Source organism: Macaca mulatta, chromosome 20 (assembly GCF_049350105.2).
Source record: "Macaca mulatta isolate MMU2019108-1 chromosome 20, T2T-MMU8v2.0, whole genome shotgun sequence".
NCBI lineage: Eukaryota > Metazoa > Chordata > Mammalia > Primates > Cercopithecidae > Macaca > Macaca mulatta.
In genome coordinates this window covers 5299413-5322822 of record NC_133425.1, presented here as the reverse complement: position 1 = coordinate 5322822, position 23410 = coordinate 5299413, and the positions used below count along the sequence as shown (strand labels likewise).

General features: G+C 45.6%; 1 protein-coding gene and 3 long non-coding RNA genes across 8 annotated transcripts in view; 3 read left to right on the top strand and 1 right to left on the bottom strand.

Annotated features, from left to right (window-relative positions):
• The window catches only part of LOC144337867 (uncharacterized), a 2978-nt gene extending 349 nt beyond the window's left edge, over positions 1-2629 (top strand). Inside the window, exon 2 of the long non-coding RNA XR_013411499.1 lies at positions 324-2629. This is a non-coding gene — a long non-coding RNA (uncharacterized LOC144337867). The remainder of the gene's footprint in view (positions 1-323) is intronic.
• Positions 1-10559, top strand: part of LOC144337873 (uncharacterized) — a 19790-nt gene extending 9231 nt beyond the window's left edge. The window contains exon 3 of the long non-coding RNA XR_013411505.1: positions 9710-10559. This is a non-coding gene — a long non-coding RNA (uncharacterized LOC144337873). The remainder of the gene's footprint in view (positions 1-9709) is intronic.
• Positions 1-23410, top strand: part of ADCY9 (adenylate cyclase 9) — a 162748-nt gene that overhangs the window by 23095 nt on the left and 116243 nt on the right. The gene's annotated exons all lie outside the window — the stretch shown is intronic.
• LOC144337881 (uncharacterized) overlaps positions 1-23410 on the bottom strand; it is a 25286-nt gene extending 1876 nt beyond the window's left edge. The window contains exon 1 of the long non-coding RNA XR_013411516.1: positions 22337-23410. This is a non-coding gene — a long non-coding RNA (uncharacterized LOC144337881). The remainder of the gene's footprint in view (positions 1-22336) is intronic.

The window sequence follows — 23410 nt, the reverse complement described above, 5'->3', positions numbered from 1 at the left end:
GCGCGGTGGCTCAAGCCTGTAATCCCAGCACTTAGGGAGGCCGAGACGGGCGGATCACGAGGTCAGGATATCGAGACCGTCCTGGATAACACGGTGAAACCCCGTCTCTACTAAAAAATACAAAAAACTAGCCGGGCGCGGTGGCGGGCGCCTGTAGTCCCAGCTACTCCGGAGGCTGAGGCAGGAGAATGGCGTAGACCCGGGAGGCGGAGCTTGCAGTGAGCTGAGATCCGGCCACTGCACTCCAGCCTGGGCGACAGAGCGAGACTCCGTCTCAAAATAAATAAATAAATAAATAAATAAATAAATAAATAAAAACAAAGAAACTATAACTCCACATGTGAGTACCCTGTTAGGTGTGAAACCACACCCCAAACATCTACACGGAACAAGCCAGAAAGTAGAGGAAAGGCAATAACCACTTTGCTGGAATGACTGAGTGGTTCATTTAAATAGACACTCAGGGAAGGTCTTGAGAGGCTCTAGTAAAGGTGGTGGCGGAGAGAGCTGACCAGTGCACGGTGCCTGGGAACGTGAATGGGCCCAGGGGCGCCTGAGTGTGGACAGCGTGGGACTGTGGGCTCCGAGGTGCTGCATTGAGGGCGTGGGGCGTAGGGCGGAAACACAGAGGACTGAGTGCTTAGGGAAGGTCCGGGAAATGTGGGGTTGAACGGCTTAGTTCTGGCAATTATTTTTAAGCTTTGTTAAGATGGAGATTTCAAGAAGTATATTTATCTTTAATATTGTAGCTCCTGGTAATTCTTATTTGATTACCATTTATACACATGGAAAACCAGCATACCTTTTTCTGGCAAAGCTCCAGGGTCGTCTTTGTGCATAATTTCCAGGATTTTTATATAATGCTATTAAAATCTGTTTTTTTTTCCCCTTCCAAAGAGGGGAAGAAGCAGCTTTTGAATCGGTTACGTTCGTGTTTGAGTTGTTTGGGAAATATTAACTACATTTTCTAATGCTCTAGCCTGGAGAAAGGAAGAAACCCCACATGCGTGTGATTCATTTCCTTGTGTATGGATATTAAATGCAATATACCATTCAGGCTATGACATTTTGAGTGAAAGGGTTTACTGCATGTCGATTCAGTTAGTTTTACCCTATTGTGTTACTATTTAAAGTGTGGATTGCATTGCATTCTGGAACCTCATAAATGAGTTCTTTTTCCCATGAGAAAAGGCCACTGCTTCTGATGTTCATTAATGTGATTTTTGTGTGTGTAAATGAGCTGCCTAAAAACTGGGTGTGGTGAGGGTGGTTTCTGAAAGGGAAGCACTTTTATAGCATGATCTTATTTAATTTGTTTTTGTAAATTAGCTTTTGGTGTTAATACATTTCCTCCACTAACGAGCACTTTTGGGCAAATAATTTAACTTCTCTGGTTCTGTTTTTTTCGTATTGGTAAAATATAAAGTTTGAGCTAGATATGCTTAAAGTCTCCACCATTGTCTAAGAATAGCTGAGATTCTCACAGGATTGGGACAGAGTGCTCGTTCTTAATATGAAGAGTGGTGTTTTCTTTGTCCACTTGTTTAAACTACGAACCCGCATTTAGACAAATTTAGCATAGGGAAGCTCTGATCTATAGAACCACTAAATTGCAGGGCGTGTGTGACATTCGTAACTTCGTAAAAGATTCTTTACTTCCTTTAAATATAAATACGTAAGATTGAGTTCTAGAAGTATAATTTACACATGGTTTCCTGAGGATCACGTTTCCTGAATAAAGCCGGGTATCGTTAGAGGAACCCCATTTGATATTTTTTGTTTGGTTGCTGTTTTGTTTTGTTTTGAGACAGAGTCTTGCTCTGTCACCCAGGGTAGAGTGCAGTGGTGCGATCTCAGCTCACTGCAACCTCCGCCTCCTGGGTTCAAGTGATTCTTGTGCCTCAGCCTCTCGAGTAGCTGGGACTATAGGCATGCAACATCATGTCCATCTAATTTTTGTGTATTTTGTAGAGATGGGATTTCATCATGTTGCCCAGGCTGGTCTTGAGCTCCGGAGCTCAAGCAATCTAACTGCCTTGGCCTCCAAAAGTGCTGGGATTACAGGTGTGACCCACGGCACCTGGCCTGGGAACCCCGTTTGATTTTGAAAGTCTGAGAAACACTTTTGAAATGGCTTGGAGAAAATGTGAAGTGAATAATTATGATTTTTAAAATGTACTTCAGTTTCCATGTGAACATTAGTTTAGAGAGAGATTGGAAGGTTGGTTGCCAGTAAAATGAATTTCACTGCGTTGGCAAGTTTTTCACTGGTAGGACTGAGCGGATCCTGGACTGACGGTCTTCTTACCGATGATTCCATTGACGAAGGACTTGCTTGCTCTTGTTGCTCTTGACGGTGAGCTTCTGGGTCTACTGGCCCTATGTTGAGGTGCAAGGAGACGTGTTAGTCCTCTAGTTGTCCCCCACATTAATGCATCTGGAAAGTGTCTACCTTAGATCTTGTAATTAGAAATTAGAGGGCTGGGCATGGTGGCTCATGCCTGTCATCCCAGCACTTTGGAGGCAGAGGCAGGCGGATCACCTGAGGTCAGGAGTTCGAGACTAGCCTGGCCAACATGGCGAAACCCTGTCTCTACTAAAAATACAAAAATTAGCCGGGCACGGTGGCAGACACCTGTAATCCCAGTTACTCAGAGGCTGAGACAGGAGAATCACTTGAACCTGGGAGGCAGAGGTTGCCGTGAGCTGAGATCGCGCCATTGTACTGCAGCCTGAGTGACAGACGGTCTCAAAAAAAAAAAAAAAAAAAAAAAATTAAATGTCACCGATGTTGAAAGGAAACTTGGATTTTGTCAAAGATTTATAAAAAGTTTTGAATGATTTTCTTTATTTTTTTTCACTCAGAAGCATACTTTCCCTCTTAAAATCCCCGATGTGGATCATTTGGTTCCCTGTCATTTCCATTTTCTTTGTTTGGAGTGTCTCCTCTGGATCTCCTGAGTTTCTGTGTGTGTTTTCTTCCTTTTTGCTCAAATGATGAGCACACATGAAAGCTTTTCCTCCTTTGCCTGGGTGAGGTGGTGTTCCGGGTGTGATCTGCAGTATCTGATTATTATATTGTATTAATCTCCTCAATTTTATTTTCTGGCTTGTCTGCATTTTTCCTGTTCTTTCTTCTTCTTTTATTTTTTGTCTTAGTAGACATGGAGTCTTGCTATGTTGCCTGGCCTCAAGCGATCGTCCCACTTTGGCCTCCCAAAGTGCTAGGATTACAGGCATGAGCCACAGTGCCTGGCCTCCTTTTCTTTATAGTAATTTGAATGTGGTGATTTTAATCCTCCATGGTTTTCTTACCCTTCTTCAGCAAACAGCAAAGAGGCTCCTGGAAAGCCACATGACATTTGCTGTGATTTGCACGGCTGATGGGAAAACAGGACTTGGTTTTGAAGGACAGGGTTGTCATTGGATACCTTTGCCCTCTGCCCCGAGTGAGAATCTCACCTGGACAAAGACCCGAGTTTTGAAATCACATAGAGAAAGTGTGATTCCGAACCTGCTGCCGTCCTGTGCTTCCTGAGGACAAGTGAGTGACTGACTCGTGTGCCAGGAATTGCAGGAGGTTAAAAACTTTCAGAACTACCATGCAAATGAGAAACTTCAAAGGACGTTTCTCTCACACACATTTCACAGTGAATGTCTCAGCTGGATTAACATAATTAACGCTGTGTTCTTTCTGGCTCCCGAAAGAAACTGTGATTAGGAACACTTTCAGGGCTGATGAGTCTGAGAGATCAACTTTGTCCCTTCTGCCACTTGAAGTTCAAATGGAAATGTTTGCTTTCATAGCTGCAGTCATGATGTTACTTTATTTAGTAGCTATTAAGTTTCGGGTTCCATAGACTCCTGGGAGGTGTTGCAGTTCGCACTGAGGCTTCTGTTGCATTTAGCACCACTGTGTATGGTGTGCGGAGCTTTCCTGAACAAGGAATAGCAACAACGTTGTTAGCTTAGTAATCATTTTAAGCTATTCTTTGATTTTTTTAAACAATTAATTAATTAATTATTTTGAAACAGGGTCTGGCTCTGTCGCCCAGGCTGGAGTGCAGTGGCCCGATCTCAGCTCATTGCAGCCTCCGCCTCCTGGGCTCAAGCCATTCTCCAGCTTCAGCCTCCCGAGTAGCTGGGACTACAGGCGCCTGCCACCGTGACTGACTAATTTTTGTATCTTTTGTAGGGACAAAAAATACTTTTTTTATGTAGAGACAAAAAAAAAATGTTGAACGATAAAAAAGTCTTTTATGACTTAATAATATACTTTGAGATTTAGCCGTTTCACTAGTGTCCCGACGTTTTCCTGAAAGGCGTGATTCCAGAAGATTTAATACTGAATTGTAATTTGACGTAAATGTTTTATATAACCAGTTTTATTTTTTTAAACAGTAGCCTCTTTTCTAGGCCTGCTCTAGGTTGATTAAATACTAAGTTTTCTGATCAGCCAGATCCTTAATAGAGAGCTTCAGGGGTAGCAAATGGTTGACTATGAAGCCAACCTCATTTGCCATGTTGTTAGATATAAATGTCAGTGATAGCACTTTCTGGATAGTTGAATTTTCTGAAGAGTAGAGGATTTTCTCTTTTAGTCAATCAGATAATTTTCTGTTTTAACCAATTCAAACGTTTGATTTTATGTTTCTGAAATAGATAAAACACTTTCATAAAAATGGACTATGCCAAATAAGATGTAATTTTCTTGATGACTCAGTTATTTTTGCTGCTTGTTATTTGGCTTTTACTAATATAGCAATTTCCCTATAAAAATAGGAATCTTTGCTTTTTTAAAAAAACTGAGATCGTTCTGTTTTTCCAGTTCTTATGTTTTTAAAAATAATTTTTTGGGCTTCTTTTGCTATCAATGTATGTAGCTGTTAGTGTGCTTTCTTGTAACACATTTGCTCCTGGTTTTTACTTTGTTACATTAAAAAACCAGACCAACAAGTAATTAAGCTCCTTCAGCCTGCAGATATCGTTTGATGGAAAGGGCTAAGGATTCCGCCTTTGTGCAGGTTTTTGGTTGTCAGCTATAGTCTGAGTAAGTGAGGTTGCTAGGTACATGCATTCAGGGTGAGTAAGATGTTATTACAGTTATTTTTAGTGTATTATTAAGGGGGAGGAGGAGAAAGAGAAATTTGAATCAAATTTGTGACTTATTAAATAGGGCATGTTTTCCACAAGACCAAAAGGACATTTCTTGTGCTTATGTACTAGAAATGGAAAATGGGAATTAGAGATTAGATTGTATAATTGAACGTCAATTAGAATTAATGAACAAGTCTATAACTAGTTATATGATAAGCTAAAATGTGAATGTTAAATTAGGAAAGTATTGATTTTTATGAAAATTTACCTGAAGTTCAGGAAAGCACTTTGTTTACTTTCCCAAGAAACGTCTGGTAGGAGTCACTGTAGAAGTTGTGTGTGTTCTCTACAACACTGCCCAGGAGCAAGTGGCCACATTTCTTCCTACTTGGTTCTTTTGTTTGTTTGTTTTTTGAGACAGGGTCTTGCTCTGTCACCTAGACCAGAATGCAGTGGTATGATCTCGGCTCACTGCAACCTCTGCCTCCTGGATTCAAGCAATTGTCGTGCCTCAGCCTCCCAACTACTGGTAATTACAGGCACCCGCCACCACACCTGGCTAATTTTTTGTATTTTTAGTAGAGACAGGATTTCACCATGTTGGCCAGGCTGGCCTTGTACTCCCAATCGCAGATGGTCCACCCGCCTCGGCCTACCAGACTGCTGGGATTACAGGCGCGAGCCACGGTACCCAACCTGATTTATTTTTAATTGAGGCTAAATTCACATAACTTAATGATTTTTAAGGTGAGCAGTTTAGTGGCATATCGGACATTCACAGTGTTGTGCAACCATCCCCTGGGTCTAATTCCGAAGCGCTTTCATCACCCCCAGAAGGAAACCCTACACCCACTAAGCAGCCACTTGCCGGTTCCCAAACCCTAGCACCTGGCAGCCGCTGTGCTGCGCTTTCCATCTGCAGGATGTACCTAGTCTGGACGTTTCATATACTTGGAATCATGGGGTATATGGATTCTTCCACTCAGCGTATTTTCAAGGTTCATTCATGTTGTGGCATGGAGTAGTACCTCCTTTTGATGACGGGTGCATCACATTCCATTGTATGGCTAGACCACATTTTGTTTTTCCATCATCCACTGATGGACACTGGGGCCGTTTCTGCCTTTTGGCTATTGTGAACGGTGCTGCTGGGAGCAGTCGTGTTCGCGTTTTTGTTTGAGTGTCTGTTTTCTCAGTTCTTTGGGGCACAGACCTGGGCATGGAGTTTCTGGGTCACACGGTCACTCTGTTAACTTTTTGACAAACCTCTGCCACTTTTAAAATGAGGAACTTGGGCTGGGCACAGTGGCTGACGCCTGTAATCCCAATACTTTGGGAGGCAGGAGCATCACTTGAGGTCAGGAGTTCGAGACCAGCCTGGCCAATAGGGTGAAACTCCGTCTCTCCTAAAAATAGAAAAATCAGCTGTGCATGGTGGCGGGCACCTATGATCCCAGCTACTTGGGAGGCTGAGGCAGGAGAATCGCTTGAACCTGGAAGGCAGAGGTTGCCGTGAGCCAAGGTCATGCCACCGCACTCCAGCCTGGGTGACAGAGTGAGACTCGGTCTCAAAAAATAATAAAATGAAATAAAATAAAATAGGAACTTGTATGAAGTCCCTGTAAAAAGTTACCTACAGCAGTCGGATGTTTTGGAAAACATCCGAAAGCTTAGGTCAAGTTGGTAATAGATGTGGCTGGCCATTATGTTTTCTTGATTGCAATAATTACTTTGTTCACTACCCTTCAGAATAGTTTTGTGATTAGGATAAAAATTATAATGTAGATAGAAGAGCCTAGAGACTCTTTATGTGAACGCATGAGTTTTGGCTGTTCCCTTCAAACTGGCCTGAGGCTTGGTGACATTGGAATTGTGTGTTAGATAAACAGTTGGTATCTAGGGCAAGCTTGAAAAAAAAGTACTATTTAAATATTGACCAAAAAAAAAAAAAAAATCCCAAACAACTGTAGGAACTTTCGTGTTCGAATGAATCCACACCGTCTAAATACAGCGTGGTAACATTAGGCTTCCCCTCTGGTTTCCGTGGGGTCGAGTGAGCCCTGAGCCTCTCGTGCCCTGCCAGGACTTTGCCTGCTGGCTGGCTTTGGAGCACAGGGAGGTGGGACGGTTTCCACGGCCAGCAGTGTTCCCACAGCACTTCCTTAATATAGAACGTTTTTAAAAGCAGCACTGGCCACCGAAAAAGCTCAACTCCCAAACACGGTCATCAGTTCATAGTTCATTTTTATTTTGTTTTCATGTTGTTAAAACAAGAAATAGCATGTAAACATGTCTGCGTTACCGAACATCAGTAGTGTTTAGGATAGAAGAGGAAAACATTGAGTTTCTAAGCAGTAAAAAAATCTGTTTGTCCTTAAAGGCAAAGGAAGGGGCAAGGTCTGTCCTTGAGTAAGTGGGTGAGGTTCGAGGCCTCTAGCTGCGTTTGCTAAGTTGTGGGGCTTGAAAGTGTCCATAGGATGTGGGGGGTGTGCTCCAGGGCTGACCTCGGCTGGAGTCCCCTCCAAGTCAGGGTGTCGCTCCGCACGCATTTGTATGAGTTCACCTGAAATGTGCCCTTGTGGGGGGAGCTTGGAATGGCCTGTGGGGCAGCTGGGTCCCAGTGGCTGCCGGGAATGCCTGCCAAGCTGTTAGGCAGCCCTCGGGCTGCGGAGTCCCAGCAAGTGTGGTTTACTGTTTGTTAGGATGTAATTCAAGCCTGTGGGTAGGTAAAACTACCCAGGATAAGGGGGGTTGGCTTTTCCAGGGAACAAAAGGATCCCACCAGGGAGAGGACTGTTCCGGAAAGTGGCCTAGTCCTCTGCAGCCGGGCTTGGTTTGCTCTGTGTTGGAAAGCAAGCTTGGCACGCATGCACCGGTTGAAAAGTTTTGGAGTACCTGCGGGAGGCTGAAGACATGAGCATGAAGAAACCATGGGCCTTGTCTCGGGAACCTCCCAGACTTCCCCCTTCACGGCTAGTGGGAACATGAAATGGTACACTTGCTACAAAAGACAGTCTGGCAGGTACCCAAAAGGTTAAGCATGGAGCTACTGTAGGGCCCAGCAATGCCACTCCTGGGTTTGTGCCTGAGAGGTGAAAACACACATCCACACAGAACTTACAGGAGTGCCCATAGCAGCATTATCCACAATTGCCAAAAAGTGGAAACAGCCCAAATGCCTGTCTGCTGATGAACACATAAACAAAACAAACAACATATCAACAACACGTAACGCCTCCATAGGATAGCGTACAATTCAGCCTTAAAAAGGAATGAAGTTACATGTGACAACATGGACGAATACTGAAAACATGCCGAGTGAAAAAAGCCAGACCACAAAGGCTGCTTTTGGATCGCTTGAGCCCAGGCATTCGAGACCAGCCTGGGCAACATGTCAAAATCCCGTCTCTACTGAAAAAAAAAAAAAACACACACAAAAAAACAAAATTAGCCAAGCATGGTGTCTTGCACCTGTGGTCCCAGCTACTCAGGAGGCTGAGGTGGGAGGAACACCTGCGCCCAGGAGGTGGCGGTTGCAGTGACCTGAGATTGCGCCACTGCACTTCAGTCTGGGTGACAGAGCAAGACTCTGTTTCGAAACAAAACAAAACAAAAACCCAAAATGCCACGTTTTATATGATTCAATTTCTAGGAACTCTAGAATTACTGACACAGAGAGTAGATTAGTGATGGCCAGGGCTGGGGAACTGAAGGGAAATGGGAGGTGACTGCCGATGGGCATGGGGTTTCCTTCTGGGGTGATGAAAATGTTCTCAAATGGGCTGTGGTGATGGTTGCACGACTCTGTGTGTGAAACCTCACTGAATTATAAACTATAAACGAGAGAATTACACGGTATATGAATTCTCTCTCTATAAAGCTGTTTTGAAAAGCGAACCTGGGCCAGGCGCGGTGGCTCAAGCCTGTAATCCCAGCACTTTGGGAGGCCGAGGTGGGCGGATCACGAGGTCAGGAGATCGAGACCATCCTGGCTAACACGGTGAAACCCCGTCTCTACTAAAAATACAAAAAATTAGCCGGGCGCGGTGGCGGGCGCCTGTAGTCCCAGCTACTCGGGAGGCTGAGGCAGGAGAATGGCGTGAACCCGGGAGGTGGAGCTTGCAGTGAGCCGAGATCGCACCACCGCACTCTAGCCTGGGCGACAAAGCGAGACTCCGTCTCAAAAAAAAAAAAAAAAGAAAAAGAAAAAGCGAACCTACCAGACCAACATTAACAATTAGAGTATATTGTAGTGCAAGACAGTTGTAGATTGGCAAGATAAGATTGGACATAGAGATTTTGTAGATTGTGGAGCAGAGAGGGGTGAGGTGGACAGTGCTGTTGCAGCCTCTTAGGAGGGACAGAGATACTCAGGTGATGACTGAGCTTCAGGATCTTGTTCGTAATTTTAAGATTAAGAATCTTGGTTTGGACCAGGTGCAGTGGCTCACGCCTGTAATCCCAGCACTTTGGGAGGCCGAGGCGGGTGGATCAAGAGGTCAGGAGATCGAGACCATCCTGGCTAACATGGTGAAACCCCGTCTCTACTAAAAATACAAAAAAAATTAGCCGGGTGTGCTGGTGGGCGCCTGTAGTACCAGTTACTCGGGAGGCTGAGGCAGGAGAGTGGCATGAACCCAGGAGGCGGAGCTTGTAGTGAGCCGAGATTGCATCAGTGCACTCCAGCCTGGGAGACAGCGAGACTCCGTCTCAAAAAAAAAAAAAAAATCTTGGTTTGGAATCCCATGCCTGTCATCCCAGCACTTTGGGAGGCCAAGGTGGGCAGATGGCTTGAGCTCAGGAGTTCGAGACCAGCCTGGGTCACATGGTGAAATCCTGTCTCTACAAAATGCAAAAACTAGATGGAAATGGTGGCACGTGCCTGTAGTCCCAGCTACTCTGGAGACTGAGGTGGGAGGGTCGCTTGAGCCTGGCAAGTTGAGGCTGCAGTGAACTGAGATCGTGCCACTGCACTCCAGCCGGGGCAGCACAGCAAGACCCTATCTAAATCAAAAACAAACCAGAATCTTCATTTCCATCAGTCTTCAGAATTGTGTGAGTTTAGGAGTTGTGATTCATGCTAACCATGAGACCGATGTATAAAGCAGGTGCCAGTGTATTAAGTTACTTTGGGGAATATGATGTACTTTTCCAGTGGCTGGAATATTAATATCTACTTCCCAAGGTACTTCCTCCATGAGATCAAGGTATCTGGGAGGCCTAATTAATAGTAACAAGTTAGCCGGGCATGGTGGCACACGCCTATAGTCTCAGCTACTGGGGAGGTTCAGGCAGGAGCATCTCTCGAGCTCACACTGCTGCACACCAGCCTGGGTAACAGAGTGACACTGTGTCACACAAAAAATATAAAAAAAAAAAACAAAAGAAAGAAAGAAAGGAAGAAAGAAAGGAAAGAAAGGGAGAAAGGGGGAGAGAGAGAGAAACAGAAAGAAAAGAAGAAAGGAAAGAAGGAAGGAAAAAAGAAAGAAAGAGAAAGAAAGAAAATAAATAGTAACAGGATTGCTTCAGGACTGTAGTATCCGAGCAAAGGATCTGATTTTATTCAGCACATCCCACGAGGGACTGAGTGCTTATGCCTGCCAGAGTCAGTGCCCTCTCTGAACTGTGCAGAGTAAACTCTGCCAAGCTGTTAGCTGTTGTTCTTTTTTTTTTTTTTTTTTTGAGACGGAATCTCACTCTGTTGCCCAGGCTGGAGTGCAGTGACGCGATCATAGCTCACTACAGCCTCCACCTCTTGGGTTCAAGCAATTCTCATGTCTCAGCCTCCCAAGAAGCTGGGATTACAGGCATGTGCCACCATCCCTGGCTAATTTTTTGTATTTTTAGTAGAGACAGCGTTTTGCCCTGTTGGCCAGGCTGGTCTGCCCACCTCAGCCTCCCAAAGTGCTGGGATGACAGATGTGAGCCACCGCACCCGGCCTTCCTTGTTCTTAAAGAAGGAGATGTCACAGAACAAACAAAGCTCCATGCAAAACAAAACCTCACCATAAACGAGGAAACTCCCCGCTTCCTGAGGGATGCAGGTAAATGTAGAAAGGCTCACCAAGAAAGCCAGAATGGATTTTACGTTGATAGAATGCAGGTAAAAGACGTACCTTGTTGGGATGTAGGGTGCAGTATCAGAATGGAATAGGGTTCAGGCGAGCTCCTGGGATGACAGGATTTGAAGAAGGAGCAGCGCCTTGATTAGGGGAGAATGAAGAAGCTTTGGAGGGCTGGGTGTGGTGGCTCACGCCTATAATCCCAGCACTCTGGGAGGCCTAGGTGGGAGGATCACCTGAGGTCAGGGGTTTGAGAGCAGCCTGGGAACATGGTGAAACCCTATCTCTACTAAAAATACAAAAATTAGCTGGGCATGGTGGCGCATGCCTGTAATCCCAGCTACTAGGGAGGCTGAGGCGGGAGGATGGCTTGAACCCAGGAGGCAGAGGTTTCAGTGAGCTGAGATCATGCCATTGCACTTCAGCCTGGGTGACAGAATGAGACCCTGTCTTAAAAAAATCAATAAAAATAAAAAACAGTCCAATGTTTTTGAGATACTTACCGAAGTATTAATGGATAAAATCTCCATTTTGCACTGGTGCTGAGAGTGAGCCGTCCGTCCCCTAAGTAGATTACATTTCATGGTTTTGTGTCAACTTTCTCCGGGCTGATGGGCCCTCTTTGGACACTGACTCAGTCTCCTCACGTGCATGATCCCTCCTGGGTCGGTGCCAGCTGCACGTGTCATCGGAGCGGAGCGTGCGCTTGTCCTTCGTCACAGGCCTGCGTGATGTGTGGCTGACGTGCGTCACATGGGATAGGCTCTCTGATCTCAGGGCTCAGGCTGCCACTCCTGCCACGTAGTACATGCCACGTGGCTGATTTTCCACTTGCTTGCAATAGACCCTCTGTGGAAGGAACTGGAGAGGCAATTTCCCTGTCTCTTCTCCTTCTGTGTCGCCCTCCTCCCCCTCGATAGACGTGACCTCCCCGCTTTGTGCCAGGGTCTGGCAGCACTTGATTTTTTTCTCCTCGTCCTCCCTGTTTTCACTGCGTCGTCACCTTCCCCACCCCCAAGCAGCATCCCTCTACCCCTTGGTGCTCTCCGTGCGGCCGTCTGCCTACCTTTGAGTACCCTGACCTGGGCTGGATGACGCCCTACGCATTAGTGGAGTCTTTCTCATTTTTTTTAGGATACAGTAGATACTCAGCGAGTGTGTGTGTGTGTTTTTAAATTACGGAATAAATGAACGGATGTCCGGACACCACCCTGAACACCAACACCCACTGGTCATCCCTGGACATGCATGGGTGGAAGGACCACACTGGTTGTCCCCGGAAGAGTAGCTCACCCTCGAGCCTGTATCAACGTCATCTGAGTCAACACGCAGACGTCTGGGCCCCACCCCCGAGAGTCTGGCTCCGCGGGTCCAGGGTGGGGCAAGAATGTGCATTCCTGCGAGTTCCCAGGTGATCCTGAGGCAGCTGCGGGGGGATCCCATTTCAAGAAGCACTGCTCGGAGGCAATGCAGACCTCCCCTCCTTTGTCGACCCTCTGCTGCAGCTCTTGGGAGCCTCTGCTTTAGATGAGTTCCTCCCTGCTCCGACCGGGAGTTGCTGTTTCTATACCGCCTCAGTTGATAGTGTTCACACACACGTTCATTCCACACACATTTATGGAGGGCTCCTGGGTGCTGGGTGCGCGCACTTTCTGCTGCTCTCTTTTGGAACCGGGTGCCTTCTCTCTCTTCTTCATTTCTGAGACAGAGTCTTGCTCTGTCACCCAGGCTGGAGTGCAGGGATGTGATTGCGGCTCATGGCAGTCTCCGCATCCCAGGCTCAAGTGATTCTCCCACCTCAGCCTCCCGAGTAGCTGGGGCTACAGGTGTGCGCCACCGCACCCAGCTAATTTTTGTATTTTTAGTGGAGACGGAGTTTCGCCGTGTTGGCCAGGCCGGTCTCGAACTCCCGACCTCAAGTGATCTGCTTACCTTAACCTCCCAAAGTGCTGGGATTACAGGTATGAGCCACTGCATCCAGCCTCCAGTGTCCTCTCTTTCATCCTCTGGGTGTTGCCAGCCAGTGCCACCACTCAGCCCTGTTTATACCTAAGGCACCAATGGGTAAATGAAGAGACAGGCGTCTGAAGACTTGTAAAAATGTGTGCTTTATTTGGCCTGTAGCTAAACCAGTTAGAAAGCCGGGAGTTGAAGTTGATGTGAGTATTAGAAATGCCCAAGTTAAGTAGTTACTTAAGAAGTCACAGGAATGTGGGTCGTCCCTTGGTGGTTTTCTGATAACCAGCACGCAGCTCAGTTTGGCTATGTTGTAATAGAAACACAGAGATTGCCACTAATTCTGTCACAACATTTCCTGTTTGTTTGTTTGTTTTTGTTTTTGAGACAGTCTCACTCTGTCATCCAGGCTGGAGTGGAGTGGTGCAATCATGGCTCACTGCAGCCTCGACCACCGAGGCTCAAGTGATCCTCCCACTTCAGCCTCTGGAGTAGCTGGAGCTACAGGTGTGCACCATCTAATTTTTAAACTTTCTGCATTTTTTGTAGATATGGGGTCTCACTGTGTTGCCCAGTCTGGTTTCAAACCCCTGACCTCAAACAATAACCCCACCTTGGCCTCCCAAAGTATTGAGATTACAGGTGGGAGCCACCATACCCAGCCAACATTTCATTTTTTAAAAAATGTTTTATTGAGGCTGGGCCTGGTGGCTAACACCTGTAATCCCAGCACTTTGGGAGGCTGAGGCAGGCGGATCACTTGAGGTCAGGAGTTCGAGACCAGCCTGGCCAACGTGGTAAAACCCTGTCTCTACCAAAAATATAAAAATTAGCCGGGTGTGGTGGTGGGTGCCTGTAGTCCCAGCTACTTGGGAGGCTAAGGCAGGAGAATCACTTGAACCCAGGAGATGGAGGTTGCTGTGAGCCAAGATTGCACCACTGAACTCCAGCCTGGGTGACAGAGGGAGACCCTGTGTTACCAAAAAAAAAAAAAAAAAAAAAAAAAGCTTTATTGAGATATAATTCACATGCCACACAATTCAGCAGTTTAAGTGTACAGTTCCTATACTTTGACATCCATCACCACAGACAATTTGGGGATGGTTTCTTCACTCGACAGAGAAGCCCGGCACCCCTGAGCTCCCACCCCCAGTGTTCCCAGCCCCTGATAGCCCCTAAGCTGCCTTCTGTCTCTATGCATTTGCCTGTTCTGGACATTTCAGCAAAATGGGAATCACATCATATGTGGTCCTTCATGACTGGCTTCTCTCACTGAGCCTCATGTTTTCTGGATCCACCCATGGCGTAGTGTGTATTCTCGCTTTGTTCCTTTTCATGGCTGAATACTATTCCATTGCATTTGGTTTATCTTTGTTCATTATCAGTTCCTCAGTTGATGGACATTTGGGTAGTTTCACTTTTTGACTGCGATGAATAGTGTTTCTATGAATGTTGGCAGACACGTTTTCCTGTGGACATATGTTTTCATTTCTCTTGGGTATGTACCTTGGAGTGGAATTGCTGGGCCCTATGGTAACTCTATGTTTAACTTTTTGAGGAACGTCCAGAGTGTGTTCCAAAGTGGCTGTGCCATTTTCTCTTCCCACCAGAGTGTGCATGGGCCCTGATTTCCCACGTCCCCACACACAGTTGTTGCTGTTTGTCTTTTTGATTATAGCCACACTACTGGAAAGACACTTTTGTATCAAACACAAACAGAAAACTTATGTATTGGTGATTTTTCTAAAAAAAAGACTTTACGTTTTGATAAAATAAGCACGTTGTATTGGTTAAGATGGTTTTTGTTGTGAGTTAGTGAACACCTAACTAAAATTACCTGAAACAAACAAACAAAAAAATGAATTTACTATCTCACGTAACAAGAAGTATGGCAGTTCCGGGGTTGATTAATTCAGAGGTTTGATGACATTTCCAGGACCCCAGGTGCTTTTCATCTTTGCTCTCTGCTGTCCTTGCCATGTGGGAGATGTCTTCCCTTGTGGCACAAGGTGGCGGCAGCCATGCCGAATGACACAGTGACATCTAGTAAAGAAGAAGGCCTTTTCCAATCCTGCATGTCTTATTTTACTAGCATGGAAACTTCCCAGACGTCCCCAAGTAGACATCTCTCAGCTGCCTTTGGCCAAGGCGGGGCCATGTGCCACATCCTCCTCAGTCACTGGAGAGGGGAGGGAAGCCCCATTGGGGTGTACATACCCTGCTTCATCTATTTACTGCGGGTGGGCTGTGTGTGCGCATGCATGTGTGTGTGTGCGCATGCATGTGTGCGCATGCATGTGTGTGTGCATGCGTGTGTACATGCATGTGTGTGTGCGCATGCATGTGTGTGTGCATGCATATGTGTGTGTGCATGCATGTGTGTGCGCGCGCATACATGTGTGTGTGTGCATGCGTGTGTGTGTGCATGCATGGGTGTGTGCGTGCATGTGTGCGTGTGTGCATGCGTGTGTGCGTGCGTGTGTGCATGCATGTGTGTGCATGCATGTGTGTGTGCATGCATGTGTGTGCGCGCATGCATGTGTGTGCGCATGCATGTATGTGTGCGCGCATGCGTGTGTGTGTGCATGCATGGGTGTGCGTGTGTGTGCATGTGTGCATGTGTGTGTGCGCGTGTGTGCATCTCCTTCCTAAGCAGGTAGAAAGGAGATCCCCCAAGCAGAATCAGGCTTCTGCTAGTAAGGAAGATAGGTGTGTGGGAACAGGGAGGACATGAAGAAAGAAAATGATTCTTAGGGATGCAGTGCATTAGTGGCTGTGACTTTAGTTAAAATGTAGAATTTTGTTTGTTTTTTTTTTTTTCTTTTGAGACAGGGTCCTGTTCTGTTGCCCAGGCTGGTGGGCAGTGGCAATAGTGGCTCGCTGTTGATCTCCTGGGCTCTAGCCATCCTCCTGCCTTAACCTCTTGAGTAGCTTGGAATACAGGCGCGTACCACCATGCCTGGCTAATTTAAAAAAAAATTTTTTTTATAAGGACAGGGTCTCGCTGTGTTGCCCAGGCTGGTCTTGAACTCCTGACGTCAAGTGATACTCTTGCCTCAGCCTTCCAGAGTGCTGGGATTACAGGTGTGAGCCACTGCCCAACCTTCATGCAGCATTTAAAAAATGAAAATGTAGGCCGGGCGCGGTGGCTCAAGTCTGTAATCCCAGCACTTTGGGAGGCCGAGGCGGGCGGATCACAAGGTCAGGAGATCGAGACCACAGTGAAACCCCGTCTCTACTAAAAATACAAAAAATTAGCCGGGCGCGGTGGCGGGCGCCTGTAGTCCCAGCTACTCAGGAGGCTGAGGCAGGAGAATGGCGTGAACCCAGGAGGCGGAGCTTGCAGTGAGCCGAGATCGCGCCACTGCACTCCAGCCTGGGCAACAGCGTGAGACTCCGTCTCAAAAAAAAAAAAAAAAAAAAAAGAAAATGTAGGTGCTTGTTCTAGGAGAAACTTGTGAAATTGGATCATTTAACCAACTCTGCCTGTGCGTGACTTACCTTCAGTTCTCCAGCTTGGCCTCAATCCCTTCTTCTTGCTGCTTGGAACCCACATCCCCACCAGTGACCTCACAAGGCAGTGCCCCTCCGCACCCCTCCCCTCTCCAAGACTGCCCCGCCATCCCCTCTCTTGCTCTTACCCGCACGCCCCCGCAGACACAGCACCCTCCCCCCACCCCCACTGTCGCACCCTCTCTCGCTCTTACCCACACGCCCCTGCAGACACAGCGCCCTCCTCCCCTGCCGCACCCTGGGCTCCCCGCATGTGCTGTGGTGTTGAAGGTGTGGGTGTCAGGATGAAAGGAAGAAATCTAGATTAGATGTGGTAGGAGGTAAAAGCACTCTTGAAGGCTTTCGAGCCGGGCTATGACTGTCAAGATGAATGTGGTTTTAATGTGTGGAAGAGATTTATTCCTTTAATAGTCACCTGTTAAGAGTCTTAGATTTCACTGATGTGTCTTGTTAAGAAACCTTATAACAAACGTATTTCTTAAACTTACATCTGGAGCTCTGCAAAGCGTTAGCTGTTCTGCAGGAATGACAGAGGGTCTCCTGTGTGGCCAGCTCCTCTGGAGTCAGGGAGCCACAGAGCCGCTCCTGGTTCTGAGGATGGTGACAGCAGAAGATGGAGATGGCTTCATGGTCTGGTGTGAGCAACGTGCAACCTCCTCCCTGCTAGTAAGTGACTGGATTTCCCAAGTGCTGGCTACTGATTAGTTCCAGTTTGTACTCCACGAGAGCAGATGTGTGTGGGGTGCAGGGAATGCCCCCCTGCAGGAGATGGTTTTCTCCTGCCCCGTCCCTCCGCAGGCCATGCCATCCACACACATGAGCACGCCCGTCTTCCTTTCTCATAAAGCACAGACCTAGAAATATTTCTCAGTTTAAAAATAGTGTTTTCCCTACCTCGAGTCAAGGTTCAGTTCTCATCTCTCTAATTTTAGTTCCTTGTTTTTATGAACTTGGAAATGTTTTCCTTAACCAGAAAACAGAGAAAAGCGCTCACAGAGACAAGGCCAATTTCTTGCTCCATTTCCCTGTAGTGAAGGCATTTCTATGTGAGATTTTCTTTTTTTTCTTGAGCAGGTTATTTAAAACCAAAATTTTGAATTAGGGACTTAAAGAAGAGGCAAGGGGGAAAAAGTGCTCTCTATGGGACTTTGGTTGCCGTGTGGAATGTTTTTTGGAGTGTAAAATTGATATTTTACAAAAAAAAAAAAAAATGTTTCTGGTAGAGGCCTGGAGAACGCTGTCATGGTTCTGAAGGTGTATATATTTTTTATTCTTCCTATCAAACTAATTTTATATAAGACATTAATGAAAAGGTCAAAACACATAATTCTCTGAAGCCTATTATAAAAATTACTTCTGTTGGGCTGGGAACGGTGGGTCATGCCTGTAATCCCAGCACTTTGGGAGGCTGAGGCGGGAGGATCACTCTTGAGGCCAAGAGTTTGAGACTAGCCTGGCCAACATGGCAAAACCCCATCTCTATAAAAAAAAAATTATATATATATGTATATATGCGTGTGTGTGTGTGTATATATATATATAATATATACACACACATAGACACAAAAATTGGTTGGGCGTGGTGACACACGCCTGTAGTCTCAGCTACTTGGGAGGCTAAGGCAGGAGAATCACTTGAGCCTGGGAGGTGGAGGTTACAGTGAGCTGAGATTGAGCCACTGCACTAGAGCCTGGGCGACAGAGCAAGACTGTCTCAGAAAAAGTAAAGAAAAGAAACATTACCTCTGTTAACTTCTTTAAATTCTTAGGTACAGGTGGTAATTTTTTTCTTTGTTAAAATTGATGTCAAGTCATTTTGTGTTTCAGTTTTCTTTTGCTATTTCTTGGGGATTTTTCCATGCATCTACATAATATAGTAGAATTTCTTTGAATTAATATGCTATAGTTTAATCATTTCCTGTTTGAGCTTTTTAGATTGCTTGAAGATTTTTCTTTCCTTTGTAAATATTGCAACTTTAAGGAATTTGTGACTTTTGAAGCTCTCTGTTTAGGCAGATGGCAAAGGAGTGACCATCTTATTTTTATTAATTTTTTATTATAAAAGTAAAACATGCTTTTGGTGTTTTAGAAAAGACAGATAAGCAAAAAGAAGATTAAAAAACATTTACCAACTAGAGATAGCCATTTTGAATGTTTCAACATGAGGTTTTTAGACTCTTTCAGTACATATACAATATATATCAAATATAAATATTTATTCAAAATCAAATATATGTCAGTGCATATAAATATATATAGATATAATGGTGTCATATGAAACACACTGTCTTATAACCCCTTTTTTTTAACCTAATGGATCATGAATACCTTTCTACTTAAATCTGTATATACATCTTTGTTTATTTTATTTTATTTTATCTTATTTTTTTATTTTATTTTAGTTTATTTTTGAGACAGAGTCTTGCTCTGTCACCTAGGCTGGAGTACAGGGCCGTGATCTCGGCTCACTGCAACCTCTGCCTCCTGGGTTCAAGAGATTCTCCTGCCTCAGACTCCCCAGTAGCTGGGACTACAGGCGTCCACCACCACACCCAGCTAATTTTTGTATTTTTAGTAGAGACGGGGTTTCACCATGTGGGCCAGGATGGTCTCCAACTCCTGACCTCAGGTGATCCACCCACCTCAGCCTCCCAAAGTGCTGGGATTACAGGCATGAGCCACCGTGCCTGGCCAAGGCTGTATATACATCTGTGTCGTCATTTTAAATGACTAATATTTTATTCTGGGGATGTACTATAATTTATTCAGGAAATATCTCTTGTTGGAAATGTAGATTGTTTCCAATTTTGAATCATTGTATATCACAATACCACGCTGTTGATAATCCAGCCATCCCTCAAATCAGAATGCATTTTATGGCCGGGCGCGGTGGCTCAAGCCTGTAATCCCAGCACTTTGGGAGGCCGAGACGGGCGGATCACGAGGTCAGGAGATCGAGACCATCCTGGCTAACACGGTGAAACCCCGTCTCTACTAAAAAATACAAAAAACTAGCCGGGCGCGGTGGCGGGCGCCTGTAGTCCCAGCTACTCCGGAGGCTGAGGCAGGAGAATGGCGTGAACCCGGGAGGCGGAGCTTGCAGTGAGCTGAGATCCGGCCACTGCACTCCAGCCTGGGCGGCAGAGCGAGACTCCGTCTCAAAAAAAAAAAAAAAAAAAAAAAAAAGAATGCATTTTATAATTTAATGGTATGTCATAGTTTAACTGGCAGCACTTCGTGTTATTTTTTAATAGGACAAAAAGTAATGAAACATCTTATATCATTAACATCTTAGACTCGATGAAATATAATATTGTCAGTTATAACAGTGTGACGAATATCCGTATTTGCCGTTGTCTTTGTCCACAATAATTAGTAGCGGGGCCAAATCCCTTTTTCATATGTGTGTTGCCCTTTTGTATTTCTTTATGAGTTGCCTGTAAATTGCTTGTCTTTTCCTTATTGATTTGTGAAAGTTCTTTATTTATGTAAGTATCTTTAATCTTCGTCTTCCATATATGTTGTAAAATGTCTCCCATTTTCTCATTTGTCTTTCAATTGTGATACTTCTTGATATGTGGAAATTTAAAATCTTTATGTTGGTCTTATCTATCCATCATTGTTTATGATTTCTACCTTTGGTAACGTGGTTAGAAAAGCCTTCCCCACCTGAGGACTATGTAAAATATTAACCTGTATTTTCTTCTAATATTTTTATGTTTTTCTTTTCTTTTTTTTTTCTTTCTTGAGGCAGGGTCTCACTCTGGGCAGGCTGGAGTGCAGTGGCGTGATCTCACTGCAGCTTCGATCTCCTGGGCTTAGGTGATCTTCCCACCTCAGCCTCCCAAGTAGCTGGGATGTGGTTTTAACGTGTGGAAGAGGTTTATTCCTTTAACAGTCACCTGTTAAGAGTCTTAGATTTCACTGATGTGTCTTGTTAAGAAACCTTATAACAAATGTATTTCTTAAACTTACATCTGGAGCTCTGCAAAGCGTTAGCTGTTCTGCAGGAGTGACAGAGGGTCTCCTGTGTGACCAGCTCCTCTGGAGCCAGGGAGCCACGGAGCTGCTCCTGGTTCTGAGGATGGTGACAGTGGGAGGTGGAGATGGCTTCATGGTACACCACCACACCCAACTAATTTTTAAGTATTTGGTAGAGATGAGGGTCTCATTATATTGCCCAGTCTGGTCTCGAACTTCTGGGTTCAAGCTCTCCTCCCACCTTGGCCTCCCAAAGTGCTGTGATAACAAGCATGAACCATTGTGCCTGGACTGGGCATACCACAAGTTAAAAAATTCAGTATATCCGTTGATGAATATTTGAGTTGTTTCCAGTTTTTGGCTATTATGAATAGAGTTGCTGTGAACATTCACAAGTCTTTTGTGCATGTGTATTTTTATTTCTTTTGGTTAAATGCATAGGAGTGGAGTGACTGGGTTGTGTGATGAGTGTGTTTAACTTTATAGGAAACCATGAAGCTGAAAGTGTTGTTTCTTTGTAACTGGCCACTTAATTGAATGCTTATTCTGTTTTTTTTTTGTTTTTTTTTTCCCTGAGACAGAGTCTCACTTTATTGCCCAGGCTGGAGTGCAGTGGCACCATCTTGGCTCACTGCCACCTCTGCCTCCTGGGTTCAAGCAATTCTCCTGCCTAAGGCTCCCAAGTACCTAGGATTACAGGTATGCGCCACCATGCCTGGCTAATTTCTTTCATATTTTTAGTAGAGATGGCATTTTGCCATGCTGGCCAGGCTGGTCTCAAACTCCTGACATCGAGTGATCCACCCACCTCAGCCACCCAAAGTACTGGGATTATAGGTGTGAGTCACCGCGCCTGGCCTGTGTCTGATTTTTAAAAATCAGAGAGCCTTAGATTTTTCTTGGCAGAAAATCATATAAATTTTAAATCCCCTCCTTTTCAGTTTTTACATCTCATTTTAAAAAATTGGACTGAAACGTAAAGGCCAAATATATGCCTGTTCTCTGCTTAGGAGTTACAGTAACATTTGATGTGTATGTGTGTGTGTGTGTGTGTACATACCTGTGTGCGTGTGTGTGGGTGTTTTCCCTCTGTAAGAAAAGAAAGCATGATGTAATGTGCAGGGAATAATCATAATAAAGAAAATGCTGGTGTGCTTCTTGAGTGCTCGTTGTTGCTAAATTGGCCATTTACTCCTAAAGGACCTTGGGGAAGGGTGTTTGATCTCTCTACAGCCAAAAAGACCACCTGAAAACCCTCCTGGGCCTCCTGAATGTGCTTGTCTCTCCAGATGTCACAGGAACTGTCCTCGGGGGGCGACGAGGCTGTGCTGTTCCATGCCGGCACAGTCTCAAGCTGTTCCCAATTGCGAGTGAGTTTTGAACAAAACTATAACTTCCCTGCATAGGGCTTACAATTGTCCTCATCTTACACCCCATAGTCCAGTGAGTCTGCACGCTAGCTGTGGAAAGCATGTACAGAAAGGAGTTTGATTCTTTTTTTTTTTTTTTTTTTTGAGACGAAGTCTCGTTCTTGTCACCCAGGCTGGAGTGCAGTGACGCAGTCTCGGCTCATTGCAACCCCACCTCCCGGGTTCAGGTGATTCTTCTGCCTCAGCCCCCTGAGCAGCTGGGATTACAGGCACCCGCCACCATACTCGGCTGATTTTTGTATTTTTAGTAGATACGGCGTTTTGCCATGTTGACCAGGCTGGTCTCGGACTCCTGACCTCAGGTGATCTGCCCGCCTCGGCCTCCCAAAGTGCTGGGATTACAGGTGTGAGCCACTGCACCCAGCCAGGAGGCTGATTCTTAATTATCGATGTCTGGGCCGGATACGAACTCCTGGGCTCAAGTGGTCCTCCCACCTCAGCCTCCCAAGTAGCTGGGACCGCAGGCATGTGCTACCCCACCCAGCTGTATTTTGCATTTGCTCTGTCATCACTTTGTGCTTTTGTGCCTTTCTTTTCTCCTCATTAACTAGGTATCTGTCACTTAAAGAAATAACACCGATGTGTTTCAGGATAATAGAACCCCTATGAACTCTTTCAGACTTAAAATTCATCCGTTTCTCCAAAAAACCCTGCCTGCATTTTTCCCAGATAAGGCAGATGCTCTCAGTAGCCGGGTATCTGCAGGTTGGACCCCTGCCCACCTTACAAGATCCAGTAACATTTCCTTTGGAAAGTTTTTCCTGACTCCTCCCCCCCGCCCCCTCCCGCCCCAGCCGCCATTCCTTGCCAGGTCTCTGTTTAGCTCCTTTCGCCTTAATGGGTCTTTGGAATTGTGTCTTCCCTTCACTGAGCTCTCCAGGACACATTTTGCAACATTTTTGTGTCCCTGGTGTATGGTGCTTAGCAGACGCTCAGTATTTACATGTTGACAGATTGCACACATGGGACCAAGTAAATTTCTCGCCAGTACATCCAGTTTTCCCTCACCTCTTCTGCAGTAAATTAATGTTCCTCTGAGATTTAAAAAATTAACTCAGTGGTTGGCCGGGCACGGTGGCTCACGCCTGTAATCCCAGCACTTTGGGAGGCCGAGGCGGGTGGATCACTAGGTCAGGAGATCTAGATCCTGGCTAACACACTGAAACCCCGTCTCTAATGAAGAATACAAAAAATTAGCCGGGCGTGGTGGCGAGCGCCTGTAGTCCCAGTTACTTGGGAGGCTGAGGCAGGAGAATGGCGTGAACCCGGGAGGCGGAGGTTGCAGTGAGCCGAGATTGTGCCACTGCACTCCAGCCTGGGCGACAGAGCAAGACTCCGTCTCAAAAAAAAAAAAAAAAAAAAAAAAAAAAT